This window comes from Tamandua tetradactyla, chromosome 3 (genome assembly GCF_023851605.1).
Source record: "Tamandua tetradactyla isolate mTamTet1 chromosome 3, mTamTet1.pri, whole genome shotgun sequence".
NCBI classification, from domain to species: Eukaryota; Metazoa; Chordata; class Mammalia; order Pilosa; family Myrmecophagidae; genus Tamandua; species Tamandua tetradactyla.
In genome coordinates this window covers 8,154,917-8,179,962 of record NC_135329.1, presented here as the reverse complement: position 1 = coordinate 8,179,962, position 25,046 = coordinate 8,154,917, and the positions used below count along the sequence as shown (strand labels likewise).

The window sequence follows — 25,046 nt, the reverse complement described above, 5'->3', positions numbered from 1 at the left end:
AGCTTAAACAAAACTAAGCTAAAGGTCCAGATAAAGCTGAACGGAATGTCAAAGAACAGAAAGACAACCAATTCATCCAGCAAGAAAACCCTAGATAAAAGAAGTGAAAGCAATCTCCAGAATAAATTAATTAAGGTAATTAAATGCCTAGATGCCAGAAAAAAATAACAAATCACACCAGGAAAATTGAAGATACGGCCCAGTCAAAGGAACAAACCAACAATTCAAATGACATACAGGAGCTGAAACAACTAATTCAGAATGTACAAACAGACATGGAAAACCTCATCAAAAACCAAATCAATGAATTGAGGGAGGATATAAAGAAGGCAAGGAAAGAACAAAAAGAAGAAACTGAAAGTGTGAACAAACAAATCACAGAACTTATGGGAATGAAAGACACAGTAGAAGAGATGAAAAAAACAATGGAAACCTACAATGGTAGATTTCGAGAGACAGAATATAGGATTTCAAAACCGGAGGACGGAACATCTGAAATCCGACAAGAGACAGAAACTATAGGGAAAAATATGAGCAGGGACTCAGGGAATTGAAAGACAATACGAAGCGCACGAATATACGTGTTGTGGGTGTCCCACAAGGAGAAGAGAAGGGAAAAGGAGGAGAAAAACTAATGGAGGAAATTATCACTGAAAATTTCCCAACTCCTATGAAAGACTTAAAATTACAGACCCAATAAGTGCAGCGTACCCCAAAGAGAACAGATCCAAATAGACATACTCCAAGAAATTTAATAATCAGAATGTCAGAGGTCAAAGAAAAAGAGAGGATCTTGAAAGCAGCAAGAGAAAAGCAATCCATCACATAACAAGGGAAGCCCAATAAGACTATGCACAGATCTCTCAGCAGAAACCATGGAGGCGAGAAGACAGTGGGATAATATATTTAAATTATTAAAAGAGAAAAACTGCCAACCAAGAACTTTATATCCAGCAAAATTGTCCTTCAAAAATGAGGGAGAAATTAAAACATTTTCAGACAAAAAATCCCTGAGAGAATTTGTGACCAAGAGACCAGCTCTGCAAGAAATACTAAAGGGAGCACTAGAGACAGATACAAAAAGACAGAAGAGAGAGGTGTGGAGAACAGTGTAGAAAGGAAGACTATGAGTAAAGGTAAAAAGAAGGAAAATTAGATATGACATATAAAATCCAGAAGGCAAAATAGTAGAAGAAAATATTACCCATGCAGTAATAACACTGAATGTTAAAGGATTAAACTCTCCAATCAAAAGACATAGTCTGGTAGAATGCATTGAAAAACAGGACCCATCTATATGCTGTCTCTACTCAAAGGACACGAGGCCAAGGACACAAATGGACATTTACATACCAATGTTTATACCAGCATTACTAACAATTACCAAGAGATGGAAACAGCCAAAATGTCCATCAACAGACGGTTGGCTAAACAAACTGCGACATCTACATAAGATAGAATATTATTAAGCTATAAAACAGAATAAAGTTATGAAGTATGTAACAACATGAATGGACCTTAAGGACATTATGCTGAGTGTGATTAGCCAGAAACAAAAGGACAAATACTATGTGGTCTCACTGATACGAACTGACATTAGTGAATAAACTTGGAATATTTCCTTGGTAACAGAGACCATCAGGAGATAGAAATAGAGTGAGATATTGGGTAACTGGAGCTGAAGGGATACAGAGAGTGCAACAGGACTGAATATAAAAACTCAGAAATGGACAGCCCAATACTATCTAACTGTAACACAATTATGTTAAAACACTGAATGAAGCTGCATGTGAGAATGATAGAGGAAGGAGGGCTGGGGACATAAATGAAATCAGAAAGAAAGATAGATGGTAAAGATCAAGATGGTATAATTGAGAAATGCCTAGAGTGTTTAATAATAGTGAAATGTAAAATGTACAAATTTTAAAAATGTTTTTTGCATGAGAACAAAGAACAAAGGAATGTCATTATTGCAGGGTGCTGAAAATATATGATAATTAATACTTTAAAATGTCACCTTATGTGTGAGACTAAAGCAAAAAATGTTTATTTGGTACAAAATTTATATTTTGACTAGGGCATTTCCTAATATAACTCATGTAGATAGTTTGATTGAATGTCATAAGTAATTGGACTCTCAGTTAGGACATGAGATTTTGCTGGTTTGTCCAGAGTGATGCCCCGATGAATCCCAGAGTGATTTGATCAGTCACTGGAAAAGTATTTGCAAGCCCCTTTCGGGGAATGGTGAGAGTGGGGAGAAATTCAACTTCTCCAAGTTGAATTCTTGATATTCTCACAACCAGTGTGGACAACCAAAGCTATAGGCTGAGCCCCCAGTCTTGGGGTTTGTTCATATGAAACTTAACCCCACAAAGGATAGGTCCAGTCTACTTAAAATTTAGGCCTAATAGTCACCCCCAAGAGAACCTCTTTCGTTGCTCAGATGTGGCCTCTCTCTCCAGCCAACATGACGAGCAGTCTCATCACCCTCCCCCTCTCTGCGTGGGACATGAATCCCAGGGGTGTGGACCTTTCTGGCAATGTGGGACACAGATCCTGGAATGAGCTGAGACTCAGCATCAAGGGACTGAGAAAAACCCTAGAATGAGCTGAGAATTAACATAAAGGGATTGAGAGAACCTTCTCGACCAAAAGGGGAAGACTGAAATGAGACTAAGTGTCAATGGCTGAGAGATTCCAAACAGAGTTACAGGTTATCCTGGAGGTTATTCTTATGCATTAAGTAGATATCACCTTGTTGTTCAAGATGTAGCGGAGAGGCTGGAGGGAACTGCCTGAAAATGTAGAGCTGTGTTCCAGTAGCCATGTTTCTTGATGATGATTGAACAATGATATAGCTTTCACAATGAGACTCTGTGAATGTGAAAACCTTGTGTCTGATGCTCCTTTTAGCTACTATATCAACAGAAGAGTAGAACATATGGAAAAAAAATAAATAATAGGGGGAACAAATGTTAAAATAAATTTAGTTTGAAATGCTAGTGGTAAATGAAAGCGAGGGGTAAGGGGTATGGTATGCACCATCTTTTTTTTCTCTGTTATCGTTTTGTTTCTTTTTCTGTTGTCTTTTTATTTCTTTTTCTAAATCGATGCAAATGTTCTAAGAAATGATGAATATGCAACTATGTGATGATATTAAGAATTACTGATTGTATATGTAGAATGGAATGATATCTTAATGTTTTGTTTGTTAATTTTCTTAATTAATAAAAAAAGTTAAAAAAAAAAAGCTACAGTGGTCAAACAGCATGGTACTGGCACAAAGACAGAAGCACTGACCAATGGAATTGAATCGAGAGTGCAGAAATAGACCACCAAATCTAGGTTCAATTCATTTTTCACAAGGCCCCCAAATCCTCTGAATGGGACAAAATAGTCTTTTCAATGACTGGGCAAGGAAGAACTGGATATCATAATAGGTAAAAGAATGAAAGAGGACCCTTATCTTACACCTACACAAAAATTAACTCAAAGTGGATCAAACACCTAAATATAAGAAACAGCATCATGAAGCTTCTACAAGAAAATGTAGGGAGCTCTTTGTCCACCGGCCCGACGCGGCACCCACGCCCCGCCAGCCAGTCCACCCTCCTCTCCCTCTTTGTCCGCCGGCCCGGCGCGGCGCCCATGCCCCGCCAGTCAGCCCGCCCTCCTCTCCCTCTTTCCCCTTCTGGTCTGGCGGCACTCCATCTGCCATCTTATCCTTCCCTTTCTCCTCCTGCTCCGGCGGCTCTCCAACCACCACCGTGCCCTCTTCCGCCTTCACCGGCTGCTCCGCCACCGGCCTCGACAGCCTTGCCACCCTCACCTTTCCTCCTCCAGAACAGCAACTGGGGGAGTGGAGACGATACAGAGCAGCTCCCGGAGCCACAACGGAGATCAAAGGGACGGCATACCCCGTCCTGGAACGGCTGAGTGTCTGGGAGAACCAGCTTTGGTGAGATCGCCAAGGGGCGCGGGCTTTCCCGGGCGAGACGGCAATCGGCCGGAGTCCCTCCCTTCCTCCTTCCCAGGCCAGCTGGCAGAATTGGGCAGGCAGTCCCCTCGGGCTGCGGCGGTTGGCGCCCCCACCACGCGAGGCCCCCCAGACCAAATGAGAGCGTTGGGTCAGAAATCCCCAGACCGCGGAGAACGGTGACCGGGGGGTCCCTTACAAACACGTGACTCCCCGGTCTGGCTGGGAACAGTGCACTCTTCCGGACTGCGGCAGCTGGCGCCCTCCCGCCACGCTTGGTACCCTGGGCCGACTAGAAAATTCAGTCGGGCGCTCTCCCGGGCTGCAGCGGCCGGCGACCCTCCTTGCATTCGGACCTCCGGGCCGGCTGGCACTCTTCAAGCTGCTTCAGCTGCCGAACCTCCCCCACGGTGAGAGTTTTCCAAAGTTAAAGGACCCACAGCAACTTTTACTGGTGGAACCCGTAGACAAACGTGTGCCACGAGCGCCACCTACTGGGCAGGATAAGAAAAACAGAACCCAGAGATTTCACAGAAAAATCTTTCAACCTGTGGGGTCCAACACCCAGGGAAATCTGAGTAAATGCCCAGACGCCAGCAGAAGATAACGGATCATACTCAGAAAATTGAAAATATGGCCCAGTCAAAGGAACAAACCAATAGTTCAAATGAGATACAGGAGCTGAGACAACTAATGCTGAATATACGAACAGAAATGGAAAACCTCTTCAAAAACGAAATTGATAAATTGAGGGAGGACATGAAGAAGACATGGGATGAACAAAAAGAAGAAATAGAAAAACTGAAAAAACAAATCACAGAGCTTATGGAAGTGAAGGATAAAGCAGAAAAGATGGAAAAAACAATGGATACCTACAATGATAGATTTAAAGAGACAGAAGATAGAATTAGTGATTTAGAGGATGGAACATCTGAATTCCAAAAAAAAACAGAAACCATCCGGAAAAGAATGGAAAAATTTGAACAGGGTATCAGGGAACTCAAGGACAATATGAACCGCACATGTTGTGGGTGTCCCAGAAGGCGAAGAGAAGGGAAAACGAGGAGAAAAACTAATGGAAGAAATTATCACTGAAAATTTCCCAACTCTTATGAAAGACCTAAAATTACAGATCCAAGAGGTGCAGCGCACCCCAAAGAGATTAGACCAAAATAGGTGTTCTCCAAGACACTTACTAGTTAGAATGTCAGAGGTCAAAGAGAAAGAGAGGATCTTGAAAGCAGCGAGAGAGAAGCAATCCATCACATACAAGGGAAACCCAATAAGACTATGCGTAGATTTCTCAGCAGAAACCATGGAAGCTAGAAGACAGTGGGATGATATATTTAAGTTACAAAAAGAGAAAAACTGCCAACCAAGACTCCTATATCCAGCAAAATTGTCCGTCAAAAATGAGGGAGAAATTAAAACATTCTCAGACAAAAAGTCACTGAGAAAATTTGTGACCAAGAGACCAGCTCTGCAAGAAATACTAAAGGGAGCACTAGAGTCAGATACGAAAAGACAGAAGAGAGAGGTATAGAGAAGAGTGTAGAAAGAAGGAAAGTCAGATATGATATATATAATACAAAAGGCAAAATGTTAGAGGAAAATATTATCCACACAGTAATAACTCTAAATGTTAATGGACTGAATTCCCCAATCAAAAGACATAGACTGGCAGAACGGATTAAAAAACAGGATCCTTCTATATGCTGTCTACAGGAAACACATCTTAGACCCAAAGATAAATATAGGTTGAAAGTGAAAGGTTGGGAAAAGATATTTCATGCAAATAACAACCAGAAAAGAGCAGGAGTGGCTATACTAATATCCAACAAATTAGACTTCAAATGTAAAACAGTTAAAAGAGACAAAGAAGGACACTATATACTAAAAAAAGGAACAATTAAACAAGAAGACATAACAATCATAAATATTTACACACCGAACCAGAATGCCCCAAAATACGTGAGGAATACACTGCAAACACTGAAAAGGGAAATAGACACATATACCATAATAGTTGAAGACTTCAATTCACCACTCTGATCAATGGACAGAACATTTAGACAGAGGATCAATAAAGAAATAGAGAATCTGAATATTACTATAAATGAGTTAGACTTAACAGACATTTATAGGACATTACATCCCACAACAGCAGGATACACCTTTTTCTCAAGTGCTCATGGATCATTCTCAAAGATAGACCATATGCTGGGTCACAAAGCAAGTCTTAACAAATTTAAAAAGATTGAAATCATACACAACACTTTCTCGGATCATAAAGGAATGAAGTTGGAAATCAATAATAGGCGGAGTGCCAGAAAATTCACAAATATGTGGAGGCTCAACAACACACTCTTAAACAAAAACTGGGTCATAGAAGAAATTGCAAGAGAAATTAGTAAATACCTCGAGGCGAAGGAAAATGAAAATACAACATATCAAGACCTATGGGACGCAGCAAAGGCAGTGCTAAGAGGGAAATTTATTGCCCTAGACGCCTATATCAGAAAAGAAGAAAAGGCAAAAATGCAGGAATTAACTGTCCACTTGGAAGAACTGGAGAAAGAACAGCAAACTAATTCCAAAGCAAGCAAAAGGAAAGAAATAACAAAGATTAGAGCAGAAATAAATGAAATTGAAAACATGAAAACAACAGAGAAAATCAATAAGACCAGAAGTTGGTTCTATGAGAAAATCATAAGATTGATGGGCCCTTAGCAAGATTGACAAAAAGAAGAAGAGAGAGGATGCAAATAAATAAGATCAGAAATGGAAGAGGAGACATAACTACTGACCTCACAGAAATAAAGGAGGTAATAACAGGATACTGTGAACAACTTTACGCTAATAAATACAACAATTTAGAGGAAATGGACGGGCTCCTGGAAAGACATGAACAACCAACTTTGACTCAAGAAGAAATAGATGACCTCAACAAACCAATCACAAGTAAAGAAACTGAATTAGTCATTCAAAAGCTTCCTAAAAAGAAAAGTCCAGGACCAGACGGCTTCACATGTGAATTCTATCAAACATTCCAGAAAGATTAGTACCAACTCTCTTCAAACTCTTCAAAAAAATCGAAGTGTAGGGAAAACTACCTAATTCATTCTATGAAGCCAACATCACCCTCATACTAAAACCAGGCAAAGATATTACAAAAAAAGAAAACTACAGACCAATCTCTCTAATGAATACAGATGCAAAAATCTTCAATAAAATTCTAGCAAATCGTATCCAACAACACATTAAAAGAATTATACATCATGACCAAGTAGGATTCATCCCAGGTATGCAAGGATGGTTCAACATAAGAAAATCAATTAATGTAATACACCATATCAACAAATCAAAGCAGAAAAATCACATGATCATCTCAATTGACGCAGAGTAGGCATCTGAGAAGATTCAACATCCTTTCCTGTTGAAAACACTTCAAAAGATAGGAATACAAGGGAACTTCCTTAAAATGATAGAGGGAATATATGAAAAACCCACAGCTAATATCCTCCTCAATGGGAAAAAATTGAAAACTTTCCCCCTAAGATCAGGAAAAAGACAAGGATGTCCACTATCACCACTATTATTCAACATTGTGTTGGAGGTTCTAGCCAGAGCAATTAGACAAGAAAAAGAAATACTACAAAGTAGCAGGGTACAAGATCAACATTCAAAAATCTGTAGCATTTCTATACACTAGTAATGAACAAGCTGAGGGGGAAATCAAGAAACGAATCCCATTTACAATTGCAACTCAAAGAATAAAATACCTAGGAATAAATTTAACTAAAGATACAAAAAACCTATATAAAGAAAACTACAAAAAACTGCTAAAAGAAATCACAGAAGACCTAAATAGATGGAAGGGCATACCGTGTTCATGTATTGGAAGACTAAATATAGTTAAGATGTCAATCCTACCTAAATTGATCTACAGATTCAATGCAATACCAATCAAAATCCCAACAACTTATTTTTCAGAAACAGAAAAACCAATAACCAAATTTATCTGGAAGGGCAGAGTGCCCTGAATTGCAAAAAACATTTTGAGGAAAAAAATGGAGCTGGAGGTCTCGCGCTGCCGGACTTTAAGGCATATTATGAAGCCACAGTGGTCAAAACAGCATGGTATTGGCATAAAGATAGATATATCGACCAATGGAATTGAATAGAGTGCTCAGATATAGACCCTCTCATCTATGGACATTTGATCTTTTTTTTTTTTTTTTTTTTTACACAAAATAAACATTTATTTTTACATTACTGTAGTTTGACAGGCTGTGTCTCCTTTTTGATTATCCTTGTAAGAAAAAGCCCAGAAAATTGTCTGCAGTTTTTAAAGGATGCTGTCCAGGACATCACACTTTAAATGTAAAACACATATACTACACTTGTTAACTTGTTAATACGTTGGCAAAATTTGTCTGATCTAAAAACCTAGAATAATGTGTATTGTTTGTTGTTTTCTTTTTTACTGAGTCCGTAAGTGTCATTACAGATTATGCAACTGAAACGTTTTTCTCCTTTTTTGGGGCCATTTAGAGAAGTGGTTCTCAATCCTGTTTGACCATCAGAATCACCTGAAGGACTATTAGAAAGACCAGAGAGGCCCAGATCCCATCCCACGTCTGCAGAATCAGAAACAACCAGGGTTTGATGCGTTGCCAGCTTGTTCCAGCTGTGGGCATTTGCATTAAGCAGTTCACCTGTTGTCCAGCCCCTGCTGTGTCCTACCCTCTTGTCTTTGTCATGTCCTGTTACGTACTCCTGTAAACCATCTTCATGAGGCCTTTTTTTCTTATTTATTTAAGTTTTTGAGTTTCCATGTTTTCTACTTTAGAGGCCTGGGCTCTTGAAATAACCGTTTTTCTTTTTTAAAACATTATTAGGCCATATAAAAGTTTGTTTTTGCAGCAGTAAATTATACAACAGAAGGAGGGACTTTTAAGAATTTTAAGCCATATATATATATAAAAAAAATAGGTAAGGTAGCCCATTACTTACCAAAAGAAGTGGTTTAATTTTATAAGAGATTTGTTTTATACTGGCTTTGGCTTAAAAATACATTGAAAATTATATTTTTCTTTTCCTCTAAGAAAATCCTGATTTTTAATTGTTTTATAAATTTTATTTTTACTAAACAGCATGATTCTCTTATACATAGTTAAGTATTTTACTAAGATCCTTAAAAATTATCTCAGCAGGATAGTTTAAATTATGGTCTCTTCCTGCTTTATAAACATTCAGTAAAGGAATGTACTAGTTGCCCAAAACCACAATTCTAAGCAGTAATTACAAAAATTGATGAAGCACCTTACAAAGAGATACCTCCACCCTGAAACAAGTTAGTGTCCAGAGGAATGTTGATTCATTAATACTAAACTATTCAAGATTAAAATATTTACATCATCCTAAAAAACATTTTATATTATAGTGCTATAAATTCTCCTTTTAAGGAAAAAAGTAGTAAGTTGAATTTCTCTGCAGTGTTTGAAAGGAGATATGGTCACTTAAAAAAGGAATCCATAGTAACTAGTGGTTTGATTTTTGTTCTGAATTTTTAAATTCCAACAAAGCATTGCTTTGCAAAAGTTCTTTTAGCCCAAATTCAGTGTCTCTATTTTGATCTCTTTGTAAAAGAACTCGCTGTTCATCCATTCTTTTTGCCTGAGATCGTAAAATAAGGCTGAAAAAGTCCTCATCTGGTACTGTTGGTCCCTTTGTGGCAGCCGGTGGTGGTGTACACCTTTGGTCATCTAATCTGGACCCTTGACATTTTACAAGGATGTCAAAGAAGTCTTCGTCAAGCTCTGTGTTGTCATTAGTCATCAGGTGGCCAAGCACTGACTGATTATTGTTTTGTGTCAGACGAAGCCCTGGCAAATTACTGAAACTGGCTCTCTGATCATCCAGACGGCGGCTCTGTGAGCTGGCAAGAAGATCCAAAAACTCATCCGTATTGGGGGATACCACAGAAACAGATGGTGTTTGTAGCATCCTTTTGGGGGGAGTGGAAGAAGCTGCTGTTGAAATTATTCGGCACTTCTTTTCTTGTAAGCAACACCTCTGATCATCCATCCTATTACTTTGAAATCGGCTTAATAAGTCAAAGAATCCTTCATCTCCAACAGTATCAGCACTCATTTTCCTCTGAGAATTTGGAATTCGGTGGTCAATGGAATTGCTGGCATCTTGCAGAACTTCAGTGGAGGAGTTAGTCTTGTATTTTTTCCCCTTCAATCTGTTGACAAAGAGTAGCTTTGCAGAAGGTTTGGCAATAAGAGGTTTTTGTTTAGCAAGAATTTCACTGTTCCAGTTCTGAACCTTTTCTGGTGTTAACTTCATAAGTTCCATGTTTTCCATACTATGTCGGCGTCCTAATTTGGGGCGAGCACCATGCAAACTGTTATCAATTTCACTAGTTTCAGACATTATGGAATGATTTGTGCTGTAACTCAGACCAAGAACCATTTGAAGATCTGAGAGATTCAGTCTTGCTGTTAGTTCACCACTTCTATCTCCAACCTCTCTTGAAATTTCCAAGTGCTTTTCAGCAAAATGCATTGCTTGATCATGATTTCCTAGTGCTGTATACGCATTTCCTAAACTCCAACATGCTCTTCCTTCACCAATTCGATCATTTAGCTCTTGAGCAATTGCTAGGTGCTTCAGATGATAATCAATAGCCTTTTCATAGTCTTGAAGTAAAGTATATGTGTTTCCCAGACTGTAACAAGATTGTGCTTCTACAGCTCTGTCCTTAAGCTGTCGAGCCAAAAGTAGTGTCTTCTTGTAGTAATCAGAGGCAGTTTCAAATTCACCAAGAAATACGTATGCATTTCCAAGGTTGCTATATGCTCTTCTTTCAGCCGCTTTATCTCCAAATTCTTTTGCAATAAGGAGACGCTGTTCATGAGCTATAACTGCATCCCTGAAGTTGCCAAGGAGGTAATGTGTGTTTCCAAGATTTCCAAAGGCACGTCCTTGAGCTGCTCGGTCACCCAAAGCAGTCACTAATGATAGGTTTTCCTCATAATAATCCACAGCAGCCTGAAGATCATTTCTCACTTCTTCAGGAAATTCTCCTGCATCTTGAGGACCAGGGCAGCTAAAACTTTTCCCTTTGGCATGATACACATTTCCAAGATTGTAAAGTGCTCTTGCTTCTCCTACCTTGTCATTAAGCTCTCTGGAAATATCTAGGTGTCGTTGACAACAAACTATAGCTTCTTCAAAATTCCCAAGAACTTTTAAGGTGTTTCCCAGGTTACCACTAGCTTTGGCTTCTCCCAACTGGTCTCCAATAGTCCTTGCGAGAGTTAAATCATGATGATGGTATTCTAAGGCTTTTGCATAATCATGCAAATAGAAGTAAGCATTGCCCAGTTGGCTGTATATAGCGCTAAGCGTTTTTAGGTCTTCAGTTCCAACCTGAACAGCAGCTTCAAAGAATGACACACCAGCACGACAGTCTCCAGATTTACACAGACGTTTCCCTTCCAAGGCCAGTTCAAGGCAAGAAGCTTCCATTCTGTAACGAACATGAAAAGAATGGTCTTCCCTCATGCTTATCAAATTTTCCTCCATCGAATCATATTATAAGCTGAGTAAAATATGAAATTATTTTATTCTGGCCCAATCCAGTTCTGTATAATGTAGAATTGTTTCCAGAACATTGTCCAGTTAGTACATTAATGAGTTGGTGTTAATACATTCTAAGCTCCTGCTTCTTCTTTATTAATAATGAAAGGAGGTCAATGTCAGACAGCATTAAGGTTCAAAATGTGTCCCAAATCCTTGCATCTCTGGCCCTCTCAGCAGCACTGCAGCAACATTTCTCACGCGGGCCGACGGGTCCTGGGTGCTCGGGGAAGCGGCAGCAGCGGCCGCCTCAAGCGGCTGCCAGTCATTGCCTCCCGCAGGCGAGCCTGCGCGCGGACGCCTCGCCAGGCAGGGGCACCGCGGGTGGCCGGCGCGCGCCCCCCGCCCCCGCCCTTGGCGCGTCACATGGGCCAGAGTTCCCGAGGCTCTCCCCCGCTCGCCAGTGAGCGGCGTCTCTCGACATTTGATCTTTGATAAGGCAGTCAAGCCAACTCACCTGGGACAGAACAGTCTGTTCAATAAATGGTGCCTAGAGAACTGGATATCCATATGCAAAAGAATGAAAGAAGACCCATCTCTCACACCCTATACAAAAGTTAACTCAAAATGGATCAAAGACCTAAACATTAAGTCTAAGACCATAAAACAGTTAGAGGAAAATGTAGGGAGATATCTTACGAAACTTACAATTGGAGGCGGTTTTATGGACCTTAAACCTAAAGCAAGAGCACTGAAGAAGGAAATAAATAAATGGGAGCTCCTCAAAATTAAACACTTTTGTGCATCAAAGAACTTCATCAAGAAAGTAGAAAGACAGCCTACACAATGGGAGATAATATTTGGAAATGACATATCAGATAAAGGTCTAGTATCCAGAATTTATAAAGAGATTATTCAACTCAACAACAACAAAAAGACAGCCAACCCAATTACAAAATGGGAAAAAGACTTGAACAGACACCTACCAGAAGAGGAAATACAAATGGCCAAAAGGCACATGAAGAGATGCTCAATGTCCCTGGCCATTAGAGAAATGCAAATCAAAACCACAATGAGATATCATCTCACACCCACCAGAATGGCCATTATCAACAAAACAGAAAATGACAAGTGCTGGAGAGGATGCGGAGAAAGAGGCACACTTATCCACTGTTGGTGGGAATGTCAAATGGTGCAACCACTGTGGAAGGCAGTTTGGCGGTTCCTCAAAAAGCTGAATATAGAATTACCATACGACCCAGCAATACCATTGCTGGGTATCTACTCAAAGGACTTAAGGGCAAAGACAGAAACAGACATTTGCACACCAATGTTAATAGCAGCGTTATTTACAATTGCAAAGAGATGGGAACAGCCAAAATGTCCATCAACAGAAGAATGGCTAAACAAACTGTGGTATATACATACGATGGAATATTATGCAGCTTTAAGACAGGATAAACTTATGAAGCATGTAATAACATGGATGGACCTAGAGAACATTATGCTGAGTGAGTCTAGCCAAAAACTAAAGGACAAATACTGTATGGTCCCACTGATGTGAACGGACATTCGAGAATAAACTTGGAATATGTCATTGGTAACAGAGTCCAGCAGGAGGTAGAAACAGGGTAAGATAATGGGTAATTGGAGCTGAAGAGATACAGACTGTGCAACAGGACTAGATACAAAAACTCAAAAATGGACAGCACAATAATACCTAATTGTAAAGTAATCATGTTAAAACACTGAATGAAGCTGCATCTGAGCTATAGGTTTTGTTTGTTTGTTTGTTTTTGTTTTTTTTTGGTTTTTTTTACTATTATTATTACTTTTATTTCTTTTCTCTATATTAACATTCTATATCTTCGTCTGGTGTGTCGCTAGTTCTTCTAAACCGATGCATATGTACTAAGAAACGATGATCATGCATCTATGTGATGATGTTAAGAATTACTGATTGCATATGTAGAATGGTATGATTTCTAAATGTTGGGTTAATTTCTTTTTTTTTCCGTTAATTAATAAAAAAATAAAATAAAATAATTTAAAAAAATGTATTTAAGCCCTCTAGTCATCTACATTCTGGAGCACCTAGAAGGAAAAATCTGAGAGGATCATATCGTAGCCCATGACAAACTCGGATCTGTCTGTAACCATTTGCTGAAGAGTGCTTGGAAAACTACTGCTGTTTTATTTCTTTATTTTATATATATGTTATACTATACAATAAAAAAAGTTAAAAAAAAATAGAGCAAGGGAATTTGGGAAATTTCTTGTGGTGAATGAAAATGAAAATATAACATTCCAAAACTCATGAGATGCAGTGAAGGCAGCGCTGAGAGAGAAATTGAGAGTTCTAAATGTTTACATTAAAAAAGAAGAAAGATTTCAAATCAGAGACCTAACCCCAAACCTGGAAGGATTAGAAGAGCAAAGTAAACCCAAAGCAACCAGAAGGAAGGAAATAACAAAGATGAGTGTGGGGATAAATAAAATAAAGAACAAAAAAGTAATAGAATCAAAAGTCAGGTCTTCGAAAAGGTCAATAAAACTGACAAACCTTTAACTAGACTAACAAAGGAAAAAAAAGAGAGAGGACACAAATAACTAAAATCAGAAATTGAAAGGACTCCACTGAAACTGAGGACTGACTATAAGAGGATACTATAAATAACCATACATCAATAAATTAGATAACACAGATGAAATATGCAAACTACCCACACTGACTCACGAAGAAATGAAAGATTTCAACAAATCAATAAACTAGGATCAGTGATTAAAAGCCTCAAGAAATAAAAGCCCAGGATCAGATGGCTTCAAAGAAGAATTCTACCAAACATCCAAGATGACTTAACAGCAATCATGCTCAAATTCTCCCAAAAAAAAAAATTGAAGAGGAGGAAAAATTCCCTAATTCATTCTATGAGTCCAATATCACTCTCATATCAAAGCCAGATAAAGATATCTCAAGAAAATTACAGACCAATACCTATTATAAATATAAATGCAAAAATCTTTAACAAAATATAAGTAAACCAAATCCAAAAGTACATCAAAAAGTATACAGCATGATCAATTGGGACTTATCTCTTCAATGTAAAGGTGGTTTAACAGAAGAAAATCAATTAATGTAACCACATCACATTAATAGAACGAAGGGAAAAAACCATGTGGTCACCTCAAACTGACGCCAAAAAGACATTTGACCAAATCCAGCACCCCTTATTATTATTTTTTTCTGCTGCTGTATTCCTCAAGCATATTTTTTAAAATTTATTTTATATATTAAGCATACTGTTCTAGTTTGCTAGCTGCCGGAATGCAACACACCAGAAACGGAATGGCTTTTAAAAAGGGAAATTCAACAAGTTGCTAGTCCACAGTTTCAAGGCCAAGAAAATGTCCCAATTACAAGTCCATAGTAAGGTCCAATGAAAGGCATCCAGGGAAAGACACGCTGGTTCAAGAAGGCCGATGAAGTTCAGGGTTTCTCCCGCAAGTGAGAAGGCACATGGCAAACACAGTCACAGTTTCTCTCCTGGCTGGAAGGGCACATGGCAAGCAAGGCTTCATCTGCCAGCCTTCTCTCCTGGCTTCCTACTTCATGAAGCTTCCCGGGAGGTGTTTTTCTTCTTTTTCTCCAAAGGTCGCTCTAGTGGGCTCTCCACTTCTCATGGCTATGTCGTTCTTCTCTGGCTCTCTCTGAATCTCTCTCATTCTCCAAAATGCTTCCTCTTTTATAGACTCCAGAAACTCATCAAGACCCACGCAAATGGGTGGAGACATATCGTCAGCTAATTCAGCTTAACAACCACTCAATTAAATCACATCTCCAGGGAAATGATCTGATTACAGTTTCAAACATACACTATTGAATAGGGATTATTCTGCCTTTATGAAATGGGATTTAGATTAAAACACGGCTTTTCTAGGGGACATACATCCTTTCAAACTAGCACACATAGCAACATACAAACATAAACATTCTTACCACATGATCATCCATTCTACATATATAATGAGTAATTCAGAGTATCATCACATAGTTGTATATTCATCATCATAATCATTTCTTAGAAAATTTGCATCAATTCAGAAAAATAAAAAGAAAACAGAAATAAATTCATACATACCATACCCCTTCCCCCTCCCTTTCACAATCACTAGTATTTTAATCTACTAAATTTATTTTAACATTTGTTCCCCCTTTTATTTATTTATTTTTAATCCATAGGTTTTACTCATCTGTCCAAACAGTGGATAAAAGGAACATCAAACACAAGGTTTTCACAATCACACAGTCACACTGTGAAAGCTATATCATTATATAATCATCTTCAAGAAACATGGCTACTGGAACACAGCTCTACATTTTCAGGCACTTTCCTCCAGCCTCTCCAAAATATCTTAACGAAAAAGGTGATATCTATTTAATACGTAAGAATAATCTCTCGACTCTGGAATCTCTCAGCCATTGACACTTTTATTTTGTCTCATTTCACTCTTCCTCCTTCTGGTTGAGAAGGTTTTCCAGTCCCTTGATGCTGAGTTTCAGTTCATTCTAGGATTTCTGTCCCACGTTGCCAGGAAGGTCGATGTCCCTGGGAGTCATGTTCCACACTAACAGGGGGAGGGTGGTGAGTTTGCTTGTTGTGTTGCCTGGAGAGAGAGGCTACATCTGAGCAACAAAAGAGGTGTTCTTGGGGATGACTCCTAGGCCTCATTTTAAGTAGGCTTAGCCTATACTTTCATATGAACAACCCCCAAGATTGGGGGCTCAGCCTATTGCTTTGGTTGTCCCCACTGCTTGTGAGAATATCAAGAATTCTCCACTTGGGAAAGTTGAATTTGCCCCCTTTCCTGACATTTTCCCAAGGGGACTTTGCAAATACTTTTTTATTCACTGCTCAAATCACTCTGGGATTTATCACATCATTCTGGACAAATCTACAAAATCTCATGCCCTACTCAAGGTTCCATGTACTCATGGTGCTCAATTAAGTTGTCCACATAAGTTATATTAGGAAATGCACTACTCAAAATATAAATTCCATACCAAATAAACATTTTTTTACTTTAGTCTCACACATAAGTTAAAGTTTTAAAATATAAATTACTGTCTATTTTCAACACCCTACAGTATTGATATTCCTTTGTTCTTCCTCATGCAAAAACATTTTTAAATTTGTACATTTAGTCACTATCATTATACACTCTAGGCATTCCTCGAATATACCTTCTGAGCCTTTATCGTCTATCTTTCCTTCTGATTTGATTTGTGCCCTCAGGCCTCTTCCCTCTATCATTCTCACATTCAGTTTCATTCAGTGTTCCAACATTATTGTATTATAGTTAGGTAGTATTGCAGCACCCCTTCTTGATAAAAGACTTAGAACACAAGGAATAGAACGAAATTTTCAACGCCATAAAGAACATATATGAAAAACCACTGCTACAATCCTACATAATGGTAAAAGACTAAAAACTTTCCCTTTAAGATCAGGAACAAGAGAGAATGCCCTGTCACACTGTTACGCAACACTGTACCAGAAGTTCTTGTCACAGCAATTATGCAAGAAAAAGAAACAAAAGGCATCCAAATTGGAAAAAAAGTAAACCTTTCCCTATTTGCAGATGGCATGATCCTACATACAGAAAATTCTGAAAATTTCACAATAGAGCTCCTAGATCTATAAATGAATTCAACAAAGTAGTGAGATGCCAGATCAACACCACCATATCAGGAATGTTTCTATACATAAGCAATTAACAATTGGGAGGAGAAATCAAGGGGGAAAAATTCATTTCAGATAGCAACTAAAAGAATTAAATATCTAGGAATACATTTAATCAAGGATGTAAAAAAGCTATTCACAAAAAAAAAAAACACAATATATTCGATACAAGAAACCAAAAAAAGACTTAAATAAATAGAAGGTCATTCTGTGTTCATGGGCTGGAAGACTACCTAGTGTTAAGATGTCAATTCTGCCTAAAGTGATTTGCACAATCAACACAACAAAATTTACAATTCAAAAAGCCTTCTTTATTCTAGCCAAAGTGGGGAAAAGAAGCATAATGAATAAAATATCAGTGGCTAAGAGAGTTCAAATAGAGTCAAGAGGCTCCTCTGGAGGTCACTCTCATTCAAGCTTCAGATAGACATTGCCACCTATCATAACCTGCGAAACCCCAACCAAAACCATTCCAACCAATCGTAACGAACCACTAGGGCAATATGTAAGATTCTACAAAGTTTCCATGCACTAGGGTAACCTTCCGGAAATCTACAACCTTCAGATGGGTACCTGGACCAGATAAGTCCTAAAACCTAGAGGGCCCAGCCTCTCCAGACATCAGCTAGTTCCATTTCTCTATCCCATGTTATTGACCCTTCCAAGATGAAAAAGTTACAATGGTGATTGCCCAAATACCCCTAAAGAAAGGGACAGAAAGACCAAAGGTGATGGTGGAGTTATACAGAGAAGGTAGATTTTAACAAATGAAAATGATTGCTGAATCATTAAATTGATACTTCTTTTAGTCTCCAGTATCTTAGAGCAGCTAGAAGTAAAAACCTGAAATTGTGGAATTGTAACCCATACTAAACTAAAATCTGTCCCACAACTAATTATTGTGCTGTGCTTTGAAATTTATTGCTTTTCTATATACATGTTATTTTTCGTTAAAAAAAAAAAAAAAAAACCTTCTTTGCAGAAATGGAAAAGCCAATCATCAAATTTATTTGGAAGTTGAAGGGGCCTCAAATAGCCAAAACCATGTGGAAAAGAAGAACGAAGTTTGAGGGCTCACACTTCCTGATATGAAAACTTGTTAAAAAGCAATAATATGAAATGCTAGTGATCAATGAAAAGGAGGGGTAAGGGGTATGATATGTATGAATTTTTTTCTCTTGTCTTTTTATTTCTTTTTCTGAATTTATGCAAATGTTCTAAGAAATCATCATGATGATGAACATGCAACTATGTGATGATATTGTGAATTACTGATTATATATGTAGAACGGAATGATCATATGTTAAGAACGTTTGTGTCTGTCATATATATTTTTTAAATTAAATAAACAAAATAAATTTTAAAAATATATAAACATAAAAAGAAGTAACAATAATCAAAACAGCACAGTGCTGGCATAAGGATAGATATATAGATTAATGGAATCGAACTGAAAGCTCACTAATCAACTTGCTCACCTTTACGGCCAAATGATTTTTGACAAGAAGGTAAAGACCATTCAACTGAGAAAGAATAGTCTATTGAACAAATGGTGCTTGGAAAATTGGGTCTTCATTTGTAAAAGGATGAAGGATGACCCCTTCCTCATAACTTACACAAAAATCAAATCAAAATGGATTAAAGATGTAAATATAAGAGCCAAAACTGTCAAACTTCTAGATGAAAATGTAGGGAAGCATCTTTAGGACCTTGTGTTAAGCAATTATTTCTTATATCCTAGACTTAACATCTAAAGCACAAGCAACAAAAGAAAAATAGATAAATGGGACATCATCAAAATTTAAAACTTCTGAGTTTCAAAGGACATCATTGTGAAAGAAAAATGAGAACCTATGCAATGAGAGAACATATTTGGAATCCACATACACTGTACAAGTTTACCATACAGAATATAAAAAGAATTCCTTAAACTTAACAGCAAAAAGACAACTCAATTTTAAAATAGGCAAAAGACCTGAATAGACATTTCTCCAAAGAAGATAGACAAATGGCCAGAAGGCACATGAAAAGATGTTAGACATCTTTAGCTCTCAATGCAAATCAAAACCACAAAGAGATATTGTTTCATATCATAAGAATGACTCACTAAAAAAACAGAAAATTACACAGGTGTTGGAGAAGATGTGGAAAAATAGGAACACTCATTCATTGTTGGTGGGAATGTAAAATGGTGCAGCTCCCGTGGAAGACAATTAGGCAGCTCCTCAGAAAATTAAGTATAAAATTACTATAGGACCCAGCAATCCTACTAATAGGTATGTATCCCAAAGAATTGAAAGTAGAGACTTGAAAAGATATTTGCACACCAATGTTCACAGCGGCACAATCCACAATTGCAAAAAGATGGAAGCAACCCAGGTGTCCATCAACTAATGACTGGATAAAGAAAATATGGTACACAATATGGAATATTATTGACTCATAAAAAGGAATGATGTTCTGATACATGCAACTGGATAAAACTTGACGACATCATGTTGAGGGAAATAAGCAAGACACAAAAGAACAGATACTGAATTATCTCACTGATATGAAATAATCAGAATAAACAAACTCACAAGATCAGAATATATCACATAAGTTACCAGGGGATGGGTGGGAATAGGGGGGATAAAAAAGTCAATGTACTAAATACTTCAATTAAAAGACAAAGATTATCAGAATGTATTAAAAAAATACCCCACTATAAGCTACTTACATGAGGAATACCTTGATTATATATAAGGGCACTAAAAGACAAAGTAAAACAAAAAAAATTTATCACACACACCCTAACCAAAAAATTCATGTAGCTATCCTAATATTCAACAAAGCAGATTCTAAGGCAAAAAGTATTATTAGAAACAAAAAGGAAATTTTCATAATTTTGAAAGGTTTGCTCAACCAGGAAGACATAACAATCCTGAATTTGTTTGCAAAAACTGACAGAATATAAGGGTAAAGAATAAACAAACCCACAATCACAATGGGGGATTTAACACATCTATGTCAGCAACAAGTAAATCAGTGAGAATATAAAATTTTTGAAAATGATGAGCAAACTTGGTCTACTTGATATATATAGACTATTGTACATGAAATGCAGAATCCACCTTTTTGTAAGTCTGTATAGAACATATACCAATGGACTGCATGATGGGTACTATATACTACCGAATACTAAACATATTTATAAGCTAGTAAGAGGGTATTTTGAAAACTTTATGTCAATAAACGTTAGACTTAGAAGAAGTGGGAAAATTCCTTAAAAAATGCAACTTATCAAAAGTGTCCCAAGAAGAAATAAGAAATCAGAACAGCTTCATATTGATAAAGGAAATTGAATCAGAATTTTAAAAACTTCTGTGGTGGTTTGGAGCTGCAGATACCCCAGAAAAAATTTTTCTTAAACTTAACCAGTTCCTGTGGATTTGAACCTATTTTAAGGAATATCATTTGATGAGGCTACTTCAGACTCCAGGATGAGTGTTGATCCCATTACTGGAGTCCTTTATAAGCAGAATGAAACTCAAATAAAGAGAAAACCACAGAAGCTGAACGTCAATGGAATGTGGAAAGAGCAGTGAAAGACCAGGAGATGCAGCCATGTGCCCTACCATGCGGCAAGCTTAGGACCAAGGATTACCAGCAGCCAGTCCCAGATGCCAGTCTTCGGGAAGAAAGCATCACGTTGATGACACTTTCTCTTAGCCTCAAAACCATGAACTGATAAATTTCCATTGTTTAAGCTGAACCATTACATATTTGAGTAACCAAGGAAACTAAAACATCTTCCAACAGAGAAAATTTCAGGCAGAGAGGGCTTCAACAGGGAATTAAAAAAAAACTGTTAGGAAAAAAAACACCACCAATTTTAAATAAACTCTTCCACAGATCATTTCTCAACCTGCATTCTGAGACCAACATAAACCAGATACCAAAATCTGACAAGGAAAACTCAAATATACACAGGAATAAATAGAATGAATGATGTTTAAGACCTGTACCCATAAAACTACACATACCACTGAAACAAATTAAAGAACAAATTCATGCAAAAATATATTAAGTACATTGGATAGAAGACTCAATATTATAAAATTGTCAATTCTCTCCAAATTGATCAATCTATTAATGCAATCCCAATCAAAATTATAGGTTTATTTTTGGAAAATGACAGCAGCTTCCCAAATTTATATGAAATTCAAGGAGCCAAGAAAAACCAAGACAATCCTGAAGAGGACATACACTTTAAGTTTCAAGACTTACATCTGGTATTGGCACAATGGAAACAAATAGACCCATGGAACAGAATACAATCTAAAAATAGTTCCATAGTTATCTAGCTTAAGTAAAGATCTACTGCAAGAAATGTTCTAAAAATGTTCATGGCGATGAATATACAACTATGTGATGATACTGTGAGCCACTGATTACACACATGTATGGAATGTTTGTATGTTAAGAATGTATGTGCTTCTAGAGTAACTTTCCAGAAACCCACAACCTCCAGATGGGTCCAGATAAATCCTGAAACCTAGCCTAGCCTCTACAGAACATCAGATTATAGTTCTACCTTCCTACCTCATACTAGTGACAGACCCTTCTAGTATGAAAAATTTAGAACTGCCATAGCCCAAACATCCCTAAAGAGAGGGATAGAAAGATCAAAGGTGATGGCGGAGTTACACAGAGAAGACAGGATTTAACAGATGAATATGACTGCTGAATCATTAAATTAATATTTCTTTTAGTCTCCAGTATTTTAGAGCACCTAGAAGTAAAAACTTAAAATTGTGCAATTGTAACCCATGTCAAGCTCTAAAATACGTTCTACAACTAATTGTGGTGCTGTGTTATGAAATTTATAGCTTTTTTGTATATGTTATTTTTCACAAAAGAAGGAAAAAAGGTCGTTTGTGATGATAAAAAGTTTTTAAGCCCTCTAGCCTCCTATGTTCTGGAGCAGCTAGAAGGAAAAATATGACAGGATCATATGGTAGCCTAAGACAAACTCTGGGATCTGTCCTGTAACTATTTGTTGAAGAGTGCTTTGAAAACTATTGTTTATTTCTTTGCTTTGTTTACATGTTATACTATACAATTAAAAAAGTTTTTAAAAAAAGCATAAAACAAAGGAACAAAGGGCATCTCAAGGTTGTGCCATAAGATTATATAATTCTAAACCTCCTTAAAAAAAGAATGTATGTGCTTATGCATTGTTCTATCAATAAAAATTTAAAAAAAAAAAAAAAAAGACCTACTACAATACATTGGGAAAAGAGTGTATTTTTTTCAATAAGTGGTCCTGGATGAAAAGAATTCACATCTAAAACATGTAAGGAATCTGGCAAATTCTTCTTTTTTTTCTTCTTCTGTTTTTGCATGGGGAGACCCCGGGAATCAAATCCAGGTCACCAGCACTCCGGGCAAGAACTCTGCCTGCTGAGATACAGTGGCCCTATTTTTTTTTCAATGAGATTTACATTTTGTTGTTACATTTTAACAGCAATGTATAAAATACTATGCATACTATAATAAACTTTTGTAACTATATAAATATGTAGAAAAGTTAATTTATTTGCATATCAAATTTTAACTGATTATACTAGGATTGCAGAGAAGATTAGCACTTTCTGTGTTGTAAGGTATATGGGAATGCACCATATCTCCAATTCACTTGTCTCACATCCTGTACCCTTTTCCACGTAAGTGAAAGAAGAACCAATAAGCTTCAGCAGCTGTTTCTTCTTTTCTTCTCTCCTGGAACCAGTCTTGTTACTTTATTTATTTATTTTTTAAACATAACAACATACAAACACGAACATTCTTACCATATGATCATTCCATTCTTGGTATATAATCAATAACTCACAATATCATCACATAGTTGCATATTCATCACTATGATCATTTCTTAGAACACCTGCCTCAATTCAGAAAAAGAAATAAAAAGAAAAAAGAAAAAAACTCATATATACCATACCCCTAACTCCTCCCCCTTCCCCCCTCACTGACTGCTAGTATTTCCATCTACCTAATATTTTAGCCTTTGTTTCCCCTATTTTTTTTCTATACCCCTTACTACTCCCTTTCATTGATCACCAGCATTTCAATCAACTAAATTTATTTTAACATGTTCCCCCTATTATTTACTTATTTTTAATTCCTATGTTTTACTCATCTGTCCAAACTGTAGATAAAACGTGCATCAGACACAACCTTTTCACAATCACAGAGTCACACTGCAAAAGCTATATCACTGTACAATCATCTTCAAGAAACATGGCTACTGGAACACTGAACCTGCAGGATAACCTCTCAACTCTGTTTGAAATCTCTTAGCCATTGACACTTTATTTTGTTCCATTTCTCTCTTCCCCCTTTTGGTCGAGAAGATTTCCTCAATCCCTTGATGCTGAGTCTCAGCTCATTCTAGGATTTCTGTCCCACGTTGCCAGGAAGGTCCACACCCCTGGGAGTCATGTCCCACATAGACACGGGGAGGGCAGTGAGTTTACTTGTCGTGTTGACTGAGAGAGAGGCCACATCCGAGCAACAAAAGAGGTTCTCTGGGGGTGACTCTTAGGCCTCATTTTAAGTAAGCTTAGCCTATCCTTTGCAGGGATAAGTTTCATATGAACAAACCGCAAGATTGAGGGCTCGACCTATTGCTTATTGAGGGCTCGTCCCCACTGCTTGTGAGAATATCAGGAATTCTCCACAGGGGAAGTTGAATTTGCCCCCTTTCTTGACATTTCCCCAAGGGGACTTTGCAAATACTTTTTTATTCACTGCTCAAATCACTCTGGGATTTATCAGGGCATCATCCTGAACAAACCTACAAAATCTCATGCCCTACTCAAGGTTCCATGTACTTATGGTGCTCAATTAAATTGTCCACATAAGTTATATTAGGAAATGCACTAGTCAAATAATAAATTTTGAACCAAATAAACATTTTTTGCTTTAGTCTTACACATAAGTTAATGTTTTAAAATATGAATTACCATCTATTTTCAACGCTCTGCAATAATCACATTCCTTTGTTTTTCTTCATGCAAAAACATTTTTGAATTTGTATATTTAATCACTATCATTGTACACTCTAGGCATTCCTGGATTATGTCATCTCAGTCTTTATCATCTACCTTCATTCTCACACTCAGCTTCATTCGGTCTACTAACATTATTGTATTAGTTATTAGGTAGTATTGTGGTATCCATTTCTGAATTTTTACAATCAGTCCTGTTGCAAAATCTGTATCCCTTCAACTCCAAATACTCAATAGCTACCCTATTTCTAGCTCCTGATGGTCTCTGTTTTTAATTGAAATTCTCCCAAGAATGAATGCCAAGTTCATTCACTAATGTTAGTTTATATCAGTGAGACCATATAGTATTTGTCCTTTTGTTTCCAGCTAATCTCACTCAGCATAATATCCTCAAGGTCCATCCATATTGTTACATACTTCAGAATTTATTCTGTCTTACAGCTGCATAATATTCCATCGTGTATATATATATATATACCACAATTTGCTTAGCCACTTGTCTATTGATGGACATTTGGGCTGTTTCCGTCTCTTGGCAATTGTAAATAATGCTGCTATAAACATTGGTGTGCAAGTGTCCGTTTGTGTCTTTGCCCTCATGTCCTCTGAGTAGAGACATAGCAATGGTATTGCCAGGTCATATGGCAATTCTATATTTAGTTTCCTGAGAAACTGCC

The 25,046-nt window shown here is 37.4% G+C and overlaps 1 protein-coding gene and 1 pseudogene across 4 annotated transcripts in view; both read right to left on the bottom strand.

Moving 5' to 3' along the window:
* Window positions 1-25,046, bottom strand: part of CENPO (centromere protein O) — a 75,287-nt gene that overhangs the window by 19,907 nt on the left and 30,334 nt on the right. The window lies entirely within an intron of this gene.
* On the bottom strand, window positions 8,959-11,920 carry LOC143676945 (G-protein-signaling modulator 2 pseudogene; annotated as a pseudogene).